The sequence below is a fragment of the Agelaius phoeniceus genome, chromosome 2, assembly GCF_051311805.1.
Source record: "Agelaius phoeniceus isolate bAgePho1 chromosome 2, bAgePho1.hap1, whole genome shotgun sequence".
In the NCBI taxonomy this organism is placed as follows: Eukaryota; Metazoa; Chordata; class Aves; order Passeriformes; family Icteridae; genus Agelaius; species Agelaius phoeniceus.
In genome coordinates this window covers 29528382-29551964 of record NC_135266.1, presented here as the reverse complement: position 1 = coordinate 29551964, position 23583 = coordinate 29528382, and the positions used below count along the sequence as shown (strand labels likewise).

The following is a 23583-nucleotide window of genomic DNA, read 5'->3' as shown; positions in this document are numbered from 1 at the left end:
GTCTGGCGCTTTTATAGCAATGCACCAAAATTACAAGGTTCATCTATTGGTGCTTCATCCAGGTAAACCAAAGTGTATCTGACTGAGGTGTAGCTGCTTGACCTCCATTCACTCGCTTAAGAGAGGGAAAGCAAAGAGAACTATTTGAGTGACCACAAAAAAATTTTACTGGTCACTGAGTCATTTAGTCTTTTATTGAGCATTTTTTGCTTCTTCCACCAGCATAAAAATGTGCATGCTGCAATTTATAATGTTAATGATAGATGAGAGGCACACACTTGGTTCACACTGGATATCTGTGAGAGGGACCCATTTTCAAATATCTGTACGTGGTTCACTTGCACAGGTAATTGAGTTCCAACATATTTCTCCTTTGACTCCTTCTAGAAGGATGGGCTATAAAGTAGGAATCAAAGAAAATAACTTTTAGGGTACTGTGGTAGTTTTTTAATTTGAGCCATAATGGAAACTTTTTGTCACTCTTCTATTGTATTTTCTTTTAAGTGAATATTTACATACCCAAAAAGAAGCCCTCTCCATATTCAGAGATAAGTACTTTAATACAGCCACTTATGTTGTGTATTTAAGCAGGTGTTTTGCAAAAGAGCAAAATACTTGCTTGTAACAGGCTGTGATGACATGGGCATCCTGAGAATATAAATTTTTATGAAGAACAGGCCCCCTGGCAATTACAGATGTGTTAGTGACTTTCTACTTTCACTAAGAATATCTCAAAATCCATTCACTCTGTGCATTTCTGGTTTGCAGGAGTTTTTAAATAGAAGAGAAGACATTTTACTTTCCTTCTATAAATTACAGTTTATTCTCAGAAGCCATTTCATTCCCTGCTTTTATTTATTTCTAATAATGCATTTTTTTGTCAGGCTCCAAAGTGGGAAGAGATGAATTAAAATGCAGAGTTTCAGAACTTCTTATTTTCGAATTCTTTATTTCCTAGGGTTGCTTACTTAGTCTTATAATTGTCAGGATATGTCACATATTTGAGAATTCATTTCTCTGAAGTCCCCATAATCTGCCTTCTTCATTATGGTAGGAGTGCCACAGTTGGCTCCCTCTTAAAGTCAAATAGTCAAATTACCATGTTGTCCTCAGTCATGACTTTGGACCCTGTCAATAAAAATTGTCTTCCACCATGTAGCAGCCTTTTTTTTTTTTGAGACCTGTCTTTAGTTCTTCTGTATGTATTGATGACTTAAATATTTTGTTGTCTCCTTTAGGCACTGAATTTCCTCTTCAAGTTCATGGGCAACCTGTAATCCTAAACTCCTTGACAGGTACTGCCTATTTCTTGACTTATCTCTACCTTTTTAGGTGATTTATGTTTATTTCTCCAAAATGCTGTACTTTTGGCCCCTAGATGGATCTGTTTCCAACATGCTTTGTTGATGAATTCAGCCACTCTCTTCATAAAGCTATGAAAGTGATGGAACAGAGTAGTGCTGTGACTTTTTTTTCTTTTGTGGGAGGGGAAAGAATTTATTTGCTGAAGAAATTAAATTTCTGGCAACTCAGAGCTGTTTGTAACTTTAGTTTCAAATGTGTGAACTAACTGTGCCTGAAGAAACATTTAGAAATATTCAAAAAGCACTGCCATTGGCTTTTTACCAACTGATAAAGCATGTAGCTCAGATAGCTCAGCTGTCTGAGGTGACTTGGAAGTAGAAGAGAGAAAAACTCAACCCCACCACTGCAGGAGATGCTGTTTAACTCCACTGGGTCAAAGAGGGAAAGCAGCACTAAAAGAAACACAGTGGCCTTCTGTTTGATTGGAATTGATGCTCCTGTTGTCATTGAGAACAGCATTAACAGCATAGCATGTTGAGAAACCCATCCTAAAATGTCATATGATGTCATGATTTTTACAGATGTGACAGAAGGAATGTCAGTCTGCTCAGACAAATGTGCCAATCTGATCATGGGTCTTCCATGACCTAGGGGAATAATCCAACCACACTGGATAAGAGGGGAGACAAAGGAAACTGGGATCTCCTTAAGCACAAAGCTCTGGAGGATAAAACAGTCACGGGGTTTATTACTAGTGAAGTAACATCTGGAGAAAAGCATCCCAGCCATATTCGCATTCATGGCTTTTTAAGCGTGATGTACATTTATAACTTCTGTCCATGGAGAATGTACAGCTTAATTGACAGGAAAAGCAGAGGGTGAAAAGAAAAATAGAGGCACAAAAACTGAAAATTGTGTTCCTGAAAGAAAGATAGAAGCAGCACAAGGGTTTCTGTTGTTTGTCACAGCTAGCACTCATCCTTCCAGGCAGCATTTGACCACTCCTCTTAAATTATCTTATGTTCATAACACATCCCATAAAAACTTGTAATTTGCTCTTTCCTCCCACACTCCTACTTCCTTTGATTACAAAACACACTTAATGTTATACAAAGGTGTATTTTGTAATATAATAGTGATTTAGTTGTGATATACAAATGATGTTAGAAATATTGTTGGGTCACATATTGACATTAAGTATTCAAAAGTCAGTGGATCATTAAATGAGATTATTTCTACTGTGCATTTTTACATAATATTTGACAATGTTTGTAACCCCCATGCAGTTTGGATATTCATAACAAGGACTAATATTTGTGCCCCAAGTGGTATATTTGCCTCTCACGTAAGCTGAAGGTGTTTGTGTTACAGATGCCACTCCTGATGTTCAAACCTGAGCCTTTTAAAAGCTACTGCCTTTCCATTCTGGATGCCCCATTGCCTTTGTTCAGTGCTGGCCACAGGAACAACAAACTCACCTGCAGTATTCACAGGCAGCGATGAGGGAACATAAGTCTTAGTCACCCAGAAAGAGAAGGTTGCATTTAAGATGTTGGTTCAAGAAAAACACAGAACAAAATGACATCTATCAGTTAATATGAAGGGAGCCTGTTTATGCCCAACACAATAAAACTGTGAACAGTTCTTGCATTTCTGTCACCAACACCCACAGGACTCATTATTCCCATTCCCTGAAAATACTGCTAGGGTCAACAAAGTGCAGTGCTACCATCTATACTGCCATTAAACTGGTACACCTCAATTAAAAAAAACAAAAAAAAAACAAAAACAAAAAGAGTTTGATCTATGAATTTCCATGAATGCTTTTTCCTTGTCCACTGGGCCAAAAAACACCATATCTGCCCTCCTCCTCCCACTGCTCCTCCTTGTCCTTCTCCCCACTGCCGCTCACATAAACATCTCCAGGCTCCTTTTGGACTTGACAATTTTCTCGAAGGGAGTATAGCCAGCTAGGTGGGTATACCAGTTTGAAGGTAATCTTAGACAGCATTCTGCCCTAAAATATATAAAATCTATGCTTATGTAGCATAAGAAGTGTGCTTTAGCAGACTGAAGACTATAGAATAATATTTAGGTGCTACATCGGAAAGTGACTTCAACTTGTGTATTTGTTAAATTTTTCCAGTGGTGCACAACCTATCCCGTTTGTTTGGATTATTGACTCTATAGTATTTTCTCTGATCACTCACTAGGTTTAAATATTATGAAAAAAGCTTTTCTGCAGCTTCTATCTACTGTGCCTCTTCCCTCCACACCGATTAGACATTTTTCTGTGCTTGTTTCCAGAATAAAGGAACTCCTCTGAAATTGCCACAGTGTTTGAATTTATGGACCTACTCTTTTATATTTCTTGCCACCAGTGATGTCTCATGCTTGATCAAAGGTGACAGCTGCATTCTTCAAAGGGACAATTGTGCTCAAGACATTCAATAGGTGTTAAGTGAGCAGTTGTTAGCTATGATACTGCTGATGGCCAAGACCTTCCAAAACAGTAGAGGTGCTCTTACTGCTGCTCATCTTGCCTGCTGCAGCAGTTGGCAAGCACTGCCAGTCAGCAGGGAGTGGTTAGGGTGAAGGAGACCCAATCAGGCATACAGTAATTTACATCTGATTGATGAATGCATGCAGAGTGTGGAAACACCAATTAGAAATAAAATCGTGGCCTCTAAGGATTTTGGATGTGTTTCTCTTACCCTGTGCTCCTGAGTGCTCCCAGAAAACTTGGAAGGTCTGACAAACAAAAGAAATTCAAAAGGCAAACTCTGTACACCCACAGCTTAATTTGGATTGCATTGCAATGTTTGTAGTACTTTGCAAAATTTATTACAAAACGTTTGTTTTGAAATAACTTTACTTAAGTTTGAAATGAATATTTAATTTTCAAGTAAGGGTAGAATTATAAATCATTTGTATTCTCATTCTAAGCATGGTTCCTGATTATAATAATTATCTAAAACTAACTTTTGATATGCTTTTGAAAATTTTTATTCAGCTATAATAGTAACTTGAAATAAATTTGGAGTTTCTTTCTTAGAATGCACTGCTTTTAAATACATCAAAATAATGTTTCAGATTTTCCATGCTGAGTGAAACAGCCTTTAACATTTTGTCCCTAAGCCAGTATTGTCAGTGCTATGCTTTTGATCTGTATGACCTGCTTTTCTGAATCCTTCCTCTCTTTCTGTTTTTGTGTGTGTGTTCCCAGTAGAGTGATCGATATCATTTATCTCAGTATAGAAGAATTGGAGTTGATATTGATTATGCTGTGTTAGATTTTGAAATTCCTTTGTAAATGTGTAAAGCCTGTGAACATCTACCATTCATCTACCAACACCTTAAAAGAATCATCCTTCCTCTGACCACATAATTGTTAAATTGTGCATGCAAAATGGCTAGAGGATATTCTGTCCCTTTTCCAGCAGGTTATCAGGCAAAACTTGCTAGAGAACATTCTGTTGTTTCTATATGCTCCAGTTTAAGAACTCAAAGGTCAATAGCTGCCAAAAGCAGTTTCACTTAGTAACTTACTGCTTTCCTAAGCTCTGCAACCTGCCTCACCAGTGATCCTTATCATTTATTAGTGAAAGTGTACATGTCCAGCTCCTAGATCTCTACCCATAGACAAGTAATCTTGGTTTACTGAAATAATCTGTCCACCTTCTAGTATAATTAGTCATGATGATTAATTACCTGAATAAGCAAATATTACCTTTAAATACAATGAGCTTACATTGTAATGTTTTTGTTTCCTAACACTTCTTACTGATGGAATCTGCAGTGCAACTTGATTGACTGAAAGTTTTCCCTGGGTTGGAGTTTACCTTTTTTTCCTTCCATTAAATAGCTAAGAACTGAATCTTTTTCTGTTTTGTTTGCTTGCTTGCTTTTTAAATTAAAAAAAAATCATTGTACTAATTTTTCTAGATCATGACATAGAGTGTTACCAAATATTTAAATTGCATCTGCTTTCAACAGCTTGATTTTGTCTTCAAATTACTTATGACACCTTATTGATTTAATGGAGTTGTTTCTGTTGCATGCTGATGGAATTGAAATGAAAATTAAGGTTATATTTTCTTTTTTTTTTTTTTCAGGGGGAGATTTTTCTTTTATTTACAGGCTTTTCATACTTGATTTAAAAGGAATAAAAAATAGATATTATTTTTCATTTTAACAGTCATTTTAAATTACACTTCCAGGCAGGAAGTTCTGTTAAAGTTGATAAATTTTTGTTTAACTAACAGGTATTTCAAAGTGCTGATAATAGTTCTCTCATTGGCAAATGCTGCTAATAATTCTGTTCATTTCAGAGGAGAACCTTTTTTGTCCTTTTTCTTTCCTCTACACTTACCTGGTGTTTAGCTGAAGTTATCTTTTAGTCCAAACTGTCCAATAATTATTGCTTAAACTAACTCTGTGCAGAGTGTACCAAGATGAAAATTGAAGAACAGAACTTTATTTTAAAATTTTGCAGCTTAAAATATAAAGGCATTCTTGCTAAGTCACTTCATAAAAAAATCAGAGTAAAATTACCATGGTGCTGAAATTTGCAGATTAATTGTGTACATAACTTAGGGATTTTGGAATACTGCTATATTTTCAAATGTGTATATGTGTTAAACAAATGAAAAAAAGGCACCAAAAACTCCCCAGAACCAAATCCAAACTCAAAAAATATAGAAGCCTTTATATTTTATCTAAAGTAGAGTGCTTATGGAGTAAATATATGATTCTGTTCAAATAGACTTGGACTTGTTTTCTTCTAATTGTGATGGCATCATTCAATCAAATAATATAGTTAATGAACATTAAAGCAAAAAATACCAAAAATAACCCTGAATGGACAATGATGGGAAAGCAGTAGCTGCAGTAATAGAAATTAATCTAAGAAAATAAGGCATTCAATTATCATGGAGCATCTGAAAGAAAATAAATGAAACAAGACTGTCATCAGATTCTTTCCTGTCCCCAAAAGTTTGATACCATTTCTTTAGGGAATAGTTTGCAAATTATATATATAATATGTGTAACACAACCATAAACAGCCATGTAATTTGCCTCACTTACAATCTGTTCCATGATCTTTGCTCATCCCAAAGAAGAAAGAAAAGGTGCAGATCTTGAAACAGTAGGATAGCGAAATAAATCAGAGCTGCAGTTAATAAAACTGGTTTGGGACATTACAATTGTAAATGTTTGCCTGGTTTTTTTTTGTACATACTCCAGAATTTACGCTAGCTCTGGGTTTTCAGTGTCTTTGTGGAATATTTCTTAACCCATTTTAACATAGGTAATGTTAAATATAGCAAACAATTAAGATAATCCATGGGAAATTATGGTACATATTCTAAAATCTAAACCTCGTTCAAATATAGAAATATTAAAAGTAGTCTCCTTGTGACACGGGCAGCAAAGTCTTTATCCTCTGCTTTTTCTTGAGCTTGGCTAGATCTGTTTGAGTGCCAACAACTGAGCAGGATTAAGGAGAAACCCATAGTGGAGAAAATTGCGCATCTGAAGTATTAACTGGTATATTCAGTGATGTTTACACTTTCTTTCACCAAACACATGTTATGCTCAGGTCTGTAACTCATCTGCAGTTAGACTTTTATGGCTCTCTTCTTAGCTGAAAGACAGCTTACTCTGCAGTGTCTCTGAGAGGGTGGAGAGTGTCTCCAATAAGTTGCTGTCAAAACATGAGAAAACAAAATGCCATCATTTTTGTTGTCCTTGTTCCACTCCACTCCATCCAACCCCCAGCTGTGCATGACCACTTGCCACTGACCCCTACTTTGTCCCATTTTCATTCCTCCTTTGAGGATACACGTGACTGCACAGAGCAGTGCTGCATTTGGGAAACAATCACACAGCAGAAATTTCCAGCAGAAATCTGGGCAGGAACAGGAGCAGCTCTGTGCAGGTTTGGAGCCTTCAGAGGTGGTCAGCACAGACATGCTGCTCCTGACAAACTTTATTGTGTCTATTACAGGCTGCAGGATCACTGGAGTAGAAATGCAGGATGTGAAGCTTAGCTGGGAATGGCTGAGGAGATGTTTCCATTGCATCACAGAATCTGTGCTATTTATGCCATTTAAATCCTGTTTCTTACTGGGATACTACTATGATTCTTCTCTCCTCTTGCTTTGCCCACAAAGCATCCGCCCTCTCATCAAACAAAACAGTCAAGGCAATCAGAGAGTATTTTGTGCTATAATGGCTGATCCAGTGATAATGTTGATTCTTCAGATCTTTTTATTGAAAAAGTAAAATATTTTTCCAGATAATGACATTCTGGGGCAAAAAATGAAAATGGCAGCAGATAGCGGAAAATGGTCTTATCTGAGTACTTAAATTAATTCCATTTTAATATATATCAGAAATAATCCCTTTTAAAAAGTCCAGTGATTAACCCCTTGCCTGCATACAAAGGAAAAAAAAAACAGCACAGAAAAAATGATGGTATAAGTGAGAAGAAAAACACATCCCTTGTTTACATTTATACGTTATACTACCTACATGTATGCATAGTGATGACTGAACAGCCTTAAAGGATTAATACATATGCAAGTTCTTCGTTTTTACCCTCAAATCATTAGTTATCTGTGAAACAGGAACAGAAAGAAAGCGTGCAATATAGAGCTGATCAAGCAAACCCTTTACTTACTGTTTCCATATGTATTTAAGCAGGATTTCCAGGTGTGTTCTTGAAAATAAACTTACTTCTGTCAAAGAAAATGGTAAAATTTGTACAACCTTTTAAAAATCAGTATTTGAATTTAAAATGTTGTATTTGGTGCTATTTGAAGAAAAATTGTTGACCATTCATCTGAATGAAACTCAGAAAATAATTGCTGCTTGGCTTCAGAAAGAGAAAATGCAGGGCATGCTTATGATGTGACAGCTGATTGAGTGTATACATGGATGCTGTGATTTTTGTGATTTGCTCTCCCCCTCAAAAAAGCCCCAAAACCCAAAAACCAAAACCAAACAAACAAGCAAACAAATAAACAATCAAACACGAGAATCTCTAACAGGCTAAAATGTAGCAAAAATACAGGCTTAAGGTATTTTAAAATATTTTTTAAGTAACAGAAAATGTTTTATACCATTGTAATTTTGAGCACAGCATTAGCTCTCTATGGCAAAACATGCAAAATTCATGAAAAGAAAAAATAATGTGGTTGTCTTAACATTGTTGTTTTGTGCATATGCCTAGCAATAAAGGTATTTAAATACAATCAGTTTCACAAATATAGTCACATACATCAGCTTCTCAGCTTGCATATTTTAATGCAAACTATTACGTACTTTTGCATATTAATCCTAGGGGGAAAAATGCCATTTTTGTATGTTTGCATTAATGTTGTCATAATCATCTATCTGATCTGTTGTAATTGTCTCTGGGAAGTGACCCAAAGAAGAATTGCCTTTTTGCAACATTTAAAGATTAATGTATAAAATCTTATCTTTTTTGGCCTGATGCACAATTAAAACCACTGTGGGAATAAATAAGTTTGTCTATGACAGGTACCTTATTTTTGCTTAGTTTCCAATTAAGTTTTTCTTTTGTCCTAGCTTCCATATCATGTTTCCACTTTGGTCTTATGCTCTGGCATCTCAAAATATTAATAAAATGTTTTTTCATAATACCTTTTCATTCTCTGGAAACATTCCTGAAAAAAGCACAGTTAGGAAAGCAAGGACTAGTAAATCCTCATTGATTTTCCTTGCTATTACTCTTTCTTTTCTACCCCTACCTAGTGACCTCTCAGTGTCTACTGTTGAAGTATTATTGTCGTTTATCATAGATTCATAGCAAGTAGGGCTGGAAGGGAGATAGAAAGAATGTTCAATCCCTTTTCCTACCCTGAGGCAGAACCAGCTGTATCTAAATCTTCCCTGGCAGATGTTTGTCTATCCCGTTTTTAAAAACCTCCAGTTTGGGGATTCCAAAAATTCCCTAGGCAATCTATTCATTTACTTCACCATCCTCACAGTGAGAGCTTGTTTCTTCTTTTGTCTTTTCTAATGTCTAAACTCAGTAATAAGCTCCATATTGCAGTTTTTATCATTATCCTCTCTTGCATCTTCAATAAACATGGACAGCAATCTGCAGTCTTTCTCCTTGAAGACACCTTTTTTAATTTGAAGATTAATATTTGAATATTAATACCAGGTTTTGTCTTTTCTGATGATTAAGAAACCGTACAATTTGGTTTTCTGCCATTGTACATCCCTATTTCCTTCCTTCCTTCCTTCCTTCCTTCCTTCCTTCCTTCCTTCCTTCCTTCCTTCCTTCCTTCCTTCCTTCCTTCCTTCCTTCCTTCCTTCCTTCCTTCCTTCCTTCCTTCCTTCCTTCCTTCCTTCCTTCCTTCATTCTTCTCACAACTAAGCTGTTTTTTGCTTAATCTTCTTGTTCAGACCCAGTACATCCACATGAGGCAATAATTGCATGGGAGAAAAATGTGTTGAAACTTAAAGTGGTCAGTGCAGAACCCATCCTATAGTGAATGCCCCCATCCTTTACGCAGCCAATGGAAAGGCCATCTAGCTGGCTTCCTGAAGGACATCCTGAGTTTGCTCTACATTAGGTATCTAAACAGTACAGTAGGTCTTTTGGAGGAGCAGTGAACAGTGGTGACTGAAAGAGGAAGAAGGAATGAGAAACAAAGCAAATTATGTATAAAAATTAAGAGAACGTACCTACTGGTAATTAATTGTGTAAGCAGAATACTCCATGCCTGAAGTCCTGAGAAGTCATTGTCTTCCTAGACATTATTGGTCCAACAAGTGGGTTTAAGAACAGAGGGGAGAAGATCTATCTGTGGAGATATCACCCTGCTAGAAAGATTCTGCTAGCTGCAGGAAAAGGCCTGAACTTTCATTTTAACCCCTTAGACAACTGTACTGACTAGAGGGGCTGCTAAATAATGTGACACTGTGTGTTTGCTCAGGGACAAACACAGGAGTCCCTACCTTATTTGCAGATTAACATTGGGACTTTTGGGCTGATTTTTGTGGTGCTGTAGTTATAAAAGAAAAATAAATGCTCTTTATAAATTTTTGTTTTGTTTTTCCTTTTTAATGCAGCTCACATTAAAAAAACACAATGGAATTCAATTTCTGAATAACCATTAATACGTTGCTCACATTTCAGACAATTCTACTTTGTTTTGGGCATATTAGACTGTGTTCTTTTGATATGTTTAATTTTTGCAATTGAAGCTTTCTGAACTCACAGTGAGGTATTTGTAGAAAGTTAATTAGCTGATGCAAATTCACTAACATCTGTTTTCTACTTTAAAATAATTGAAATTGTCTTTTATGGTACAGTTTAAAAAATTAAATAATTAGTAAAATTTTATGCTATACAAGTGACCCAGGCTGTGTTGCAGCCTTCAGACAGGTTTGATCAACTTTCTTAGGCTGCTCATTGGAAACAAAAAATCAGTTTTACTAAGCTGAGTAACATATTAAAGACCTGATAGTTACCTTAGAAGATAAAATAAAGTCAGACAATATTCTCCCACATCTTTCTGTAAAGCACATTATCAGTCTTGGTGAAAATAAGTCTGAGGTAACTGGTGTTACTACAGTTTAAGTATTGACCTTGCACAAATTAGGCCATAATCTTGTTATCAAACTGATATAGAAGGAGGTGGACATCTTAAAAATCAGGAGGCAACAGCTATTTCAGAACTAAACCCAGCACTACTTATTGGACTAATAGGAAAATTTTTGGGTGGAATTCATCACACTAAACTGTAGACACTAAAATGAAAAATGTACCATGACTCCATTGCAAACTAAGAAAAAAAAATCAGGAGATTTTAGAAGACCAAATTCCAGATGTTCTAAAAATCCCTGGGCCTGAGATCATATGAGCACTCTGCTAACTTCATTATATAGCTGGGAAGACTGTGAAATCTGTCATAACCTAACACATTAGGGTTTGGAATCTGGGAGATATTGCAACCTTTTCCCATTATTTGCATTTGAGTCCATGTGTTTTTTTCCTTTTCAGAAAGCTTTCCTATCAAACAGTATCAACAATACCAAAAGGTATCAAACATGCATTTAGAAATCTTCAGTAAAGATAGCAAAATTTAGTATGGTTATGTTTTCTTTAGCAATCTGTTTTCTGTTGTCTCTTAGAATGGTATCTCTTAGTAGACAAAATTTTTAACAAAACTGTACTTTTATGGGAAATTCCCCTTTACCATTCCTCTCTCAAAATTATCTCTTTCAAAGACATTGCTGTAATATAAGGTTATCTATACATTTTCATGTATCTTTTACAAGGTATCTTAGGAAATTATAAGAATCTTCTCTCACAGTCTGTAGTATATGAAGATTCAGAGTAGAGGTGGCTGCCATTGATGAGCAAAAATTCCTTAAAGTATTTAAAGAAATATTTAGATGTGGAAAACCAGTGTGCTATGGCAATTAACACTGCTGACCCCCGAAGAGTACTTCAGAGGATGGCACTACAAAATGAACAACTGTGTTATATAATTGCAGTAACAAAGATTATAACCACAAACAGATGGAAAATATTACTGAGAATATCTCTCAGTGGTTGTACCGGTCAATATTAAAAGTAAAAACATCTTTCAATATTTTTATGATAATCATCATGCATCAGTGGCAGCAGGAGGGGTGGCTATGCTTGCAAGCACCTCTGTGGAGTTTGCTCCTAGAGTCTGCCTATCTCACTGCCACTATCTTTCTTTGCTGAGAAGAAAAGGCTACAGGGCTGTGTTTAAGAACCCACAGTAACTTAGAATATTTGGCAATCAGTTGCAGCAGGGATCCACCCAGATCATCAAGTTATGAATGCAACATAACCCCTCTGCCAAGCGTGTAGCATTTAAAGTCTGTGCAGTGCCAAAGAATCCTTTAAAATAAGTCACCTGTTTGGCTTATTCCCTGATTGATAGCTGTAAGCACTCCATGTCTTAGAAACTTCAAAAAAATAAACATCTGGATTTTCTTGACAGGTGATTTTTTTCCTTACTTGCAAAACACTTGGGAATCTTTCAGTATGCGAATAACTTTAAGTGGGAAAACAGATAAATAACAAGTTGTGTATTGAAATACTTCCTCAAGAAGTACACGAGGGTAATGACAGTCTTCATAACTTCAGTTCATAATACTCACTTATGGGTTAAACCCTAGAGACAGACAGAAGACGCAATAAGGTCACCCTCCCCCAGCCTTTCTGCTGCCATTCAGCTGCCTCAATCAGATTCAATACAGCCAAGCAGATCAGGTATTAGCTGTTGGTGGCAAAGCCCCCATTTAGGTCACCTTCAGCCAGTTGTCTGAAATTAAGATTATTGGGGGCCATCAATCTCATGGTGATGTTTCAGGGATACCACTGGGTCAGTCAGTCTTACCAAGGTTCTGGCAAGAAATCATAGACTACATATTAGAAAAAATTGATGAAATTTTAACTAAAATTTGAAAAAGGAGGCAAAAATGCATCATACAGAACAATTTCATTTGTAGTCCTTGTATGTCATCTACATTTGTAGGCCTCCTATGTGAAAAACACACATCCATGTAGGACCTAGATTGTGCTGCCATTTCTAGGTTTTGCTATGGAGGCTATTAGCTTCTACTTGACAAGCAAATCTTAGTTTTCAACTCCTTTCTCTGGAAATAGCCAGAAACAAAAAGAGCATGGCTAAGGAACATTTTGCTTTTGCTGACATTCATGTAACTACTGAAATGACCATATATGGAGCTCTGAAGAGTATAAAGGAAAGAATGTAACTTCCCTGCTTATTGATGACATCTGAAAAATATGTTACCATCACTGTTTGACAAAGGAAAACAAGCTTAAGCTTCTGATTGTCATGCACTGATCCTGATAATCCTGACCTTTGGTGATTCATAAATTCTTATTATTTACTACTGAGAAACCTGAATGACATGAGATTTTAGAATCAACAGATTTTGCAGTTGAAGTTTCAGAAACACAAATCACAAAAATTTTGTCTGTGACTGACAAAATAAAGAGTTTCTTCAGGCAAGGATCTAAGATTCAAAGAAGAAATCTGGCACCTCTTTTTTTTTCACCTTTTATAGAAGAATTGACAGCAACTTCCAAATGGCATACTGAATTTCAGCACTGTTAAGACTCATGAAGTTATACTAATTGTAACCCGCTTATTCCAATCTTTAACCACTGTCACCACCTAAAATTAAGAAGTCACTAGGATATTGTCAAATTATGTAAGTGATGTAGGAATTGGACTTTTCTTGAATTTGTGTTGACTTGCGTTCCAGAATTATTGTTTTGCTCTTAAAAACCTTTGGACCCTCCCTTCTGTTTGCTTTGTTGTGCCCTTAATCCTGAAAAACCCCCCATATTTTGGGTCCCAATAGTACCAGTCAAGCAGTTTGCAGAAGTAACTACAATAAGTCTGTTTTACCATTGAAGCTAATAGCATTCTTTGTTAAAGCAAATGATTGGGCACTAATTTCTCTGTGCAAGAAAAAGCCATGAAAACAAAATTGTCCTAAAACAGCATGGTATCTTAAAAAAGGATGTAATATGCTTAAATGTTTGTAAATGATGATTTTATTCACTTTGTAAGACAATCTATCTTCATCAGTGAGGATGCAAAATGTAAAATTGAGACTGTAATAGCTACTTACCCACCCTTTCACTCCTACACACACTACTTAGAAACACTAGAAGCTGAAATTTCTGTCTCTGCTGTGAAATAGAGAAGTACTTCTTCTTATTTCAGATACCTGAAAAGGTGATTTATCAAACTCCTTCTTCTTCATGTGATACTATAAAATCAGATAGCATATTGAACTGATTGCTATAATTCTTCAAAGTTTGTTTTCCTGAGCGTAGCAGATGCATATCATGAGCTGTTTTAATATCAAAAGGTGTTGTTTATGGATATGTTATTATGCTCCTCTACTTGTGTTTCCTTCTTAATGACAAAATATGCATTTTCATATAAATTTTCACTGATAAAGTACTTTAAGGTAAAGGACCTAATTGTTTTAAAAGCATTTATCAACAGATATCATTAGCAAAATATTTTAATCACTATATTTTATGTAGACTAAATGTAAGCTTTTATTAATACAAGCTAAGCACTCATTATAAATTTGCACAGAAAATGATAAAATATTATGTATGAAATGAATCATTAGCATGGACCATTAAGTCCTCTATTTTCCTTTAATTGAATTTGTCAGTAGTACCCTCTTTAACTGAAAACCAGTCATAACCACAAAATTAAATAATAATTAAAGAAACAACTATTCAAAGAGTTGCTTGGTAGCTAAGGTGCCATTTAACCAAAACAGCAATTTAATGTAAATTGCAGCCCATGTAGACATAGTTCTGAAAATTATACATCCTGTGGTTCATATACGTTTGAATTAGCAAAACATTTTCACAGTCTAGATGTTCTTATAGTGGTTCTGGAAGCATAAAGGAAGACTGAATAAATTGGTGGAAATAGGTATAAATAGACCTATGGCAATTAAAGCTAATTAAGACTTTACAGAAATAAATTGCTGGCTGTTCCGTAAATTTTTAGCAGATTAGAAACTGCACCAACTTACAGTATGGGCATTCAGTCACTCAGTAAAAATGCACTGGATGTGAAACCAAAAATAATTATTTTCCCACTGGTGTTTTCTTCTAACTCAACCCAATTATTAAAAGATAGGTGGAACCTTCTTTTTACAGAAACTTTGGTGTACTGCCCTTTTCATACACAAAAAGAAAAACCAAACCAAACAACTCAACACCCCCACAAAAAAAAACCCAAAAAACAAACAACAAAAAACCACCCCAAAAACCAAAAAAACTCCATACAAATTAGGAACAAATCCAATAAACACTACTAGCATGTTTGAGAAGAAAGTGGATCTTGCTCTCTCTGAATAAGCAAAGATGCAGCTTGAAAGAGGTCCAAGAGCCTCCATTGCATATTTAGAGATTTGCTGTTGCTGCTTTAGAACATAAATTGGGACTATATTTTCTTGTTGATCAGGATTGTCTCACATCAATTACCTCTGGGACAGTGGTTTTTTAGTCAGAATATCTGTTTTGCACAACCAGCAGGGGGAGGCAAGATTTAAGGAAATTGGGAAAACTTCAGGGAAGCAAGTTCTTTTTAAAAGGGGAGGGCAGTTGAAAGCTTTGAACAAAGGAGAGAGGTGAGTAATACAAGACAGAAGGGTTAAGCTGGTATTTTGATTGCTATTTTCATGTCTATCAAACCATAACATGCAGTTGCCACATGTGTGAAATTTGAAAGAGCTTGCATCAGTTTGTCCATTTTTGCAATGCAACCCATTTTTCTTACTGTGGGTATATAGCTGTAGTAAAAAATATTTTATTTCCATTTTCTAGTAATGCAAACTAATATGAAAGAACAGAGCTGTAAGTAAACGATGTTACAAGTTTCAAAGACAATGTCCCTTGTTTAAATATTTCACATAATTGACTACTTGTGTTTAAGAGCCAATGAAAGAGATGCACAGCTGGACTGAATACCCTAAAATTATTTTCAGAAATACATATCTCATTGTACTTTTTAATTCTTACTTATACAGCTTTCATTCTTCTGAACAATTTACAAAACAACTTGCGTAGCTATTATGGTTAAATTTTGATTCTGCTAAGAGCATTTCAAGATATTTTCAGAGAGAGGACCTAACGTTTTGATGTATATTCATGTCTTCTGCCTGATTGTTATAATGCAGGGGCACAAGCCACGTGATGAGGACTAATAGTCAATGTGTGTGCTTGTTGCTGCACAGGATCTATTTTTCAGAGCAGGAAAGGATGCAGATCTGCTGTGAACAAAAGGGCTGTTCAGCTGTGTGACTGTGTTCTGCACCAGGCAGGGTGAAGGTACAACCAAACCCTAAGAGCTTCCTTGGAAAACATGCACACGCAAAGCTGCCTGCTGAATAACTGCCCCATGGATTTCATCAGGACTTCTTACAGGTTGGTGAGTGAACAGCAAAGTATACCATGTGAACCACAGATTAATATCCTGCTGCTTACCTATATGGATCATCAAGGAGTCTTTTCAGCTCATTGCTCCTTCTGTACTCCTCCGTAGATCCCACCTGTTATCTGTCTCATAGGTCTGCTTGCCTCCACACAGTCTAGACTAGTCTTTACAAATATGATTGAAGTGTGTGTGCATGTCTATTCAAAATCCTACAAATTATATGCATATTTATTTTATATGTATAAACCCTTAAGAGCATATAGACTTAAAAGGAGGTATATGCTACATTTCCAACTGTAGACCAACATGGCAAGAGGGCAGCAGCCTGCTGCCCCTAAGTGCCTGAGGTACAGGATGCCATTTGCACAACAGACCTTGGTATGTTATGGAATGGAATGGTATGGTATGGAATGGAATGGAATGGTATGGTATGGTATGGTATGGTATGGTATGGTATGGTATGGTATGGTATGGTATGGTATGGTATGGAATGTTTGCTGTTATTACCTTAATCCTAACTTTCTAGGCTCTCATGATACCGAGTCCCAAAGAAGCATGCAGATATAACAGTTACTTGTAATTACAGCTTTGACGAGTTATTTGAATCAATGTATTCCAGAGCACAGGAAAAGTTCCAGCCTCATGGCTTTGATACTGACAGATCTGGTGCAAAGTGGGTGTTTGGATACAATGCCAAGCATAATTGGTGCCAGCAGTGGAGATTACATGTGCTGGCTCTATGGAAGCTTTTAGACTTATACAATTGTTGGGAACAGGGCCATGCATGGTAGCACACATGAAGTCAGAGCACAGCCTTTATGTGAAAGTTATATTATTAATTTGGTCTCAGCCTGCAGTATGATTTTTGGAAATAAGAAGGAATACAGACCTTATTGCTTTGGTTCTGCACTTCTGTCAAGTTCTTCACTCAAATCAGAGGGTAGATACTGGCACCATCCTCCAGATTCAGCTGCTCTTCTTCACCAGGTTTCAAATATAGCATCTAGAAATTTTTATTTTACCTCCTCCAGTAAGGCCATCTGTTCCCATAGCTTTCCCTCAAAACACCTGGCGTTATCTTTTTTAGAATTTCTGGACTTCTACGAGGTTTTTTTTATCATGTTTAGGGGAAAATAAAGATTTGAAAATACAATTTTAAATAAAGGAGTACACATATCTCTTTTGTTGCTGTTCCCATTTGTCATGCAAGAAAGTGACAGGCCATTCTGGCTGAATTCAGAAGTCCTTTTCACCTACAGTCCTGCCAGGATAAGATGCCTATTGAAGATGCCTTACAAGGTGAAAAGAAAATGTGTGTAAAAACTGAGTGACAACAATACTTCCAAGCTCAAACACAGGATTATTTTATTGAAATTCTTACAGGAAATAGTCGGTATAATTTCCTTTCTCCATAGCAAGAAATTTTAGCACATTGCAACAGTTTTCCATAAAACTTATTGTCTTAACAAAAATATATTATTACTTAAATAACTAAAGGTCTGGATTTAAAACCACAAATTCACAACCTGGAAGCACCCCACAAACCCTTTGTGATTTTGCAGTTGCATGACAAAGATATGAAGGTTTGATGAATCTAAGAAGGGATTTGTGGTCTGGAGAACTCAGTGAAATTCCTTGGCCTGTCTTATGCAGAATGTCAGACTAGACTCTGGTGATCACTTAAAATAGAATAATTTAAAACAGATTCAGTTCCAGCAGTTTCTAAAAGGTCTGGAAAGACTTAGTGAATTAGCATTTGGAAAGTTAGATCACACTCATGCTTCAAGTAGTCACAGCTTCTCCTCGGCACACTTTTTATTCTATGTGAATAACCAGGTATGAGTAATGTTTCTTGACCAGCAGAAGGATCTGCATCTAAGGCACCTGAACCACACCTGCTCCTCTGCTGTCTGTAAAATTTGGAGGAGGAAGACTTCTTGGCTGACAAGATGAAAAGTTTTGGATCCAGCGGCTGTCCCATCATACGTACCATCTTCACATTACACTGTAAGTGAACCTGCCTAAAGTAAAGACTCATTTCAGGGATAACATTTGGGACCAGTGACAAATGCCTGGCTGATCCAATTGTATAACTTATGCTAAGCTACAGAGACAACCCAGACAACCCTTAAGAAATTGTTACAAGATTGTGTTAAAGCACTTCTAAAGAGGGAAGGATGCTCCAGAGCCAAACCCCATCAAGCCAATGTCTTTAATATATGATTTTAAAGATAAAGCACTGAGGTAATTTATAAATTGTCTGTCACCAATGGCTGAGCAACACCTTCTTTCCAAGCAAGCTTGAGTTACACTTGAGAAAGTATGTCCTGGCTGAGCACTGAACATCATTCAACCTGCTGAAGTTGGGTTTGAAAGTGATATGGGCACAGATGCAGTGTTCAAAGGCCAATCAGCTGTGTCTGACACCATATACCACCATATGCTTTTAGACAAAATAAAGTACATGAGAGAAAATCAATGCATATTATGACTGATAAAATTTCTATCTGAAAAAGGACAAACTTCCCCATAATCAGCAATGATTTCTATGCTGAACTCTGTAAGAAGAGCTAATAGTGGAGGCTACAGCCTGCTGCACCACATGGGAATGTGCTTGAGTCTGTATTATCCAGCATCTGTGTGACAAATCAAAAGTCCATTCTTATAGCAGAAGTATTATTTCTGCTAGTAATATTTCTAAGTCTGTCTACATTAAGGGCTTCACATGACTTCAAACCAGATTTATGTCCATGTTCTTCAGGTTTTCACATTATATTACCAAAACCCAATTACAAACCAACCCAAAACAATCTGATTAAACAGTGACTATCCTTTCTTCTTTATTTTTTTTCCTCTGAAATCACAAGTCCAGTAAATTTAGTGTGATTTGGAACAGGTTATTGTTTGCCCACTGTTGCAATCCTGTTTGTTTTGGACATAGGTAGAAAATAATTTCCATGTACAGAATCGTATACTGAAGAACCTCACAAATTCTAAATGGACAATAACCTGAGAACATTATGAATGACTACACTTGCATTCTCCGAGGGCTTGTTATAAAAACAAGAAGGGCTCATTCATGCAGAGAAGTTAGACAGTCTTAAGAGAATGTTGCGGCTGTATTATTTAATGCCTTTGACTGGGTGAATGGAACAAACTGCCTGGGCATTTTGGGATCACCCCACTGAAAACCAAAAACACAGCTGTGAATAAAGTGGAATCCTTCCAACAGATTGAAGACTGAGGTACTGACTGCTAGGGCATGCTGCAGCTGTTGGCCAGCTGCTGTAAGACTTCCAGCTACAATGGAGCCATTTAATAAATCATCAAGGGTTCTGTATCCCATTCAGTTTGTTTAGTGAAAAAAGGGAAAATGATCACTGACTTTTTCAAATACCTACTTGGGAGTTCAAGGATAGACTGACCACTCTGGACATGTTTGACTTATGTTCAAAAACAGTTGATGACACAGACGATTTATATGAATACAACACATAGACGTGCCAATCATGCCAATCTGGAAAATCACAGATCAAAAAATATCTTAATGTATCATGGATGGTATTTCTTTTATGGAGCAAGTCACAACATGCAAACAATTTGGAAAAACCACACAGTGACCCCAGAAGGACATATGAAAAAACACCCCCAGTGCTCAGAAAGTTTATTATTCAATTTCCTTGTGCTATTGCATTTTGGCCAACACGCATCCTTCATATTCCAAATAAGAAGTATAGAAAGATTTTCCAGAGAAGTTCACATAAATAAATATTAAGAAAAATAGTGCTGTCCTGTACTAGACAAACTCTTTCAGCTTTTTGTATGTTTGTTTTTTAAATTTTGAGACACATTCACATTTTAATCAGAGGTACCATAAGGACAATTCAAAAAATTCTATGAAGCTTTTGACTTACAGATCACACCAATTCCCTGTCTCAAGTAAACAATGTTAATTATTAATTTGATTTTCCTTTTAAAATGAGCTGGTTGTTTCAGAACAAGTTCAGATTGCTTGTCCCCATTTATACTTTTTTGTCTGTCTCTGCATCTCATGACTTTTCAAACATATATCATTTTTTTTTTCAAATTTTAACCTCTAAAAGATATTTCTCCTTCTGGTTTTAAGGGAAATTAATACTTTTATTTTATGATGTTTTATAATCATGCCAATTGTCCAAAGACACTTAGGAAAGTGGATTTGAAGTAAATTTTAGATGGATTACCTTGGTGCAAAAAAACCTCAGCAATATAAACACCCCAAGTTTTTCAGTGTTATTAATTATTTGCCTGCGCTTTTGTCAGAAAAATATTTTATCAGTATAGATTGCTGCTGGTTTTATATATTTGATCTTGAAATTTGGTAATACGAATTCCACTGAGATGTTACGTTTCTTCCATTTTTTTTGCCTTTCCTGTCCTGAAGATTGCCAGCAGGATTAGATTTATACAGGGTACTTGCCATGGTGTATGCAAAATGTTTTTATTGCAACAGTGGGCAAAAAAGTCTTAAGAGCAACCCACAATATTAGAAGTTTTACAAGGCCAAATTGGATGTGTTGTGCAAAGGAACAAATAAAGGGAGAAAGGAACAAATCAAAGGACAAATAATTGAGGCTGAGATCAAAGAGTAAAGAAAATTCTGTAGTGAACAGTATGAAGTGTAAGCATCATATGATAAAGAATATTTCAAATAGTACCAGCACTAGAAAGGAAATGAGAATCACTCAGTGGACTGAGATTTCATTTTGTAAGGACAAAAACTTTTTCTCCACAAGTATAGGAGGAAAAATTACCTTTCACAACTCACCTTCCACGCCTCATATTCCAGATGATTTTACACACCTTAATAAAGCAGATCTTGTACATGAAAAACATTTTGATTTCAGCAGTGGGCTCACCATTAGTAACAGCCAAATTCCCACTCAAACTCTCACCCATTTCCCATGCCTCAGTAGGATAAGAGGAGATAAAAAGAAAACCATGTAGAAGAATGTTTGTGGACAGAGGTAAAGATATGGAGATTGCTTACCAATTACTATGACTGAACAAGTTTGTTTGGCAGAACAAACTTGTCTTCAGGAAAATTAATCCATTAATAATTAAAATTGATTTGGATAGTGAGAAACAAATAAAATAAAATTACAAACATTAGAGCCTCAACTTTTCTGCTCCATTTTCCAGGCTCTACCTCACTCCTACTCCAACCTCATTTACTTGTGTAATGTTGTAGAATGGGAAGTGGAGAATGAGGACTATGGTCTGTACGTGTCCATTTGTTTCTCGTCTTCCTCTTCATACTTTTCATTTAAACCAGCATGGATTCTCAATGAGGCTCCTTGCCCTTCATGAAATATCCACTGTCCCCCAACCTCAGAATCTCTTCCACCTCCTGCTCTGACCTATGTCTTCCCATAGGTGGCACCATCTTGGCTGCTGGGGCCTGCCATGAGTCTGCTGGAGGTGTCTGGCATCATCTGTGTGTAGCATAGGGCAGCCTTTGGTCTCTTCTCACACTTGCACAATGCCATGGCTGATATAAGGCCACCTACACCCATCATGGCTTCACACTGTACTTCTGTGAGGCTGCTTCCATTGGAGGCACACAAATCTGCAGGACTGAATCTCTTTGTGAGAGAGTTTCTGCTATGTGAGGTGTGTGTGTTTTTGCAAGGTGCTGTGACAGAGGTGAGAAGTCCACATCTGGAAAAGAGAGTAGCAGGAAAGGGAAAGGACCTAAATGTCAAAATCATCTACTTTTGCTCTCACAAATCTTCCAGGGTATCAGTGTTTGTTCTGTAAATGATGAGTGACGTGACCCAGTAGCAAAGATTTACTTTTCAGGACAGGGGGAGCTGGTGAACCCGACATAGTGATACTCCTCTTAGTCATACTACCTTCAAGTTTTCAACCCGGGTCAGAGAGTATTTCCCGTTCAATCTCTATTTAGTCAGGAGTCTAACTGTGGGTTTGACATTGCCATAATGATTTTTTCTAAAAGCAAGAACTTGGCTGACAAGCATTTAAAATGAATGTTGTTAGTAAAATCATTAATAGAACTCCAAAGATATTTTGCAAAAGAAAATAGATCCTGTATTATATATTAAAAGAAAATCCAGGCGAATTCAGAACAAGGTGAAAAAAATTGAGTCAGTAGAGGAATTCAATGGAATTATACAATTTAAATTATTATTATACTTCAGTGGGAACTTAAGTGAACTCTAGAAGGGAGGAATAATTTGGCATCTCTCTTGAGACTAGCCATTTCCTGGTTTCCACAGCACTGGAATGGGAGAGATCTTTGTGCTCCCTTGAGGAGTAGCAAGGTTGAGATTTTTCTCAGAGAGTAAAAGAAGTTGCTGTGGAAACACCTAATTCCAATTCAATATAATAACAGTATTCTATTTGTTATTTTGAGCAAAAACATATTTGTCATAATGATGTGATAAAAGAACAAAAAAAAGTAAGACATCCTCCAGGCTCTTCATGGGTAATTAGTAATGGTGAGTAAACCCAAACATCTTTCAATATAATTCCTGAATGTGTGCTCAGCTTGGATCTTTGTTTTAAAAGTTCATAATACATGACATGATATGTCATGCAGTCACTTTGTAAATGTCAAGCTCTTAATGGAAAATAAGTCTTTCATTGTTTATTCAACTTATGCTCTACATCCAGCACTCAGGACTAGATTAATCCTGTCTAGTTGCAGGTTCATCACATCTAAATGGAGAGAACTGTTGCTTTAAATTTTGGTGGTCTTTTTTTCTTTTTGGCTTTTTTTTTTGCTTTCTGGGGTTTTTTTCTGTTTGTTTGGGAGTTTTTTGTTTGTTTTGCTTTTTGATTTTGTCTTTTGGGTTATTTTGGCCCCCAAAGCAGTAGAGAAGCTAAAAGACTGTTAACAATCAAGCAGCCTGACTGAGGACTGAATCACCTTCTTCACATTCAGAAGAATGCCTTTTCCTCTATTTTCATCTGTAACAAGGGCTAAGGGCCATTTCTAACTTGATACCCTGGATAGGTGGATGAACATGGGATAGTCTGCATATTTGTGCTTCTCATTTTTTCTGTCATTTCTGTTTCCTCTTGGATAGAGAAGGATGTTTTGTTTGAGCTCATGAGGATTCTTCTTCCCAGAATTTTCTAGAATTTTGGAATTAGAAAATTAAGAAATATCTAATTTTTTTTCAGAAATTTTTGAGGAAAGGATGTCAAATAAGGGTCCATCCATTTATTTCACCTGATTTCTGAAAGC

At 36.4% G+C, this 23583-nt stretch overlaps 1 protein-coding gene across 2 annotated transcripts in view; it reads left to right on the top strand.

Annotated features, from left to right (window-relative positions):
* Positions 1 to 23583, top strand: part of LOC129117638 (uncharacterized) — a 375689-nt gene that overhangs the window by 36936 nt on the left and 315170 nt on the right. For both annotated transcript variants that reach the window (XR_013180864.1, XM_077173394.1), the window contains exons 4-6: positions 1239 to 1295; positions 16132 to 16321; positions 18192 to 18338. The gene's annotated coding sequence lies outside the window, so the exon portion shown is untranslated. The remainder of the gene's footprint in view (positions 1 to 1238; positions 1296 to 16131; positions 16322 to 18191; positions 18339 to 23583) is intronic.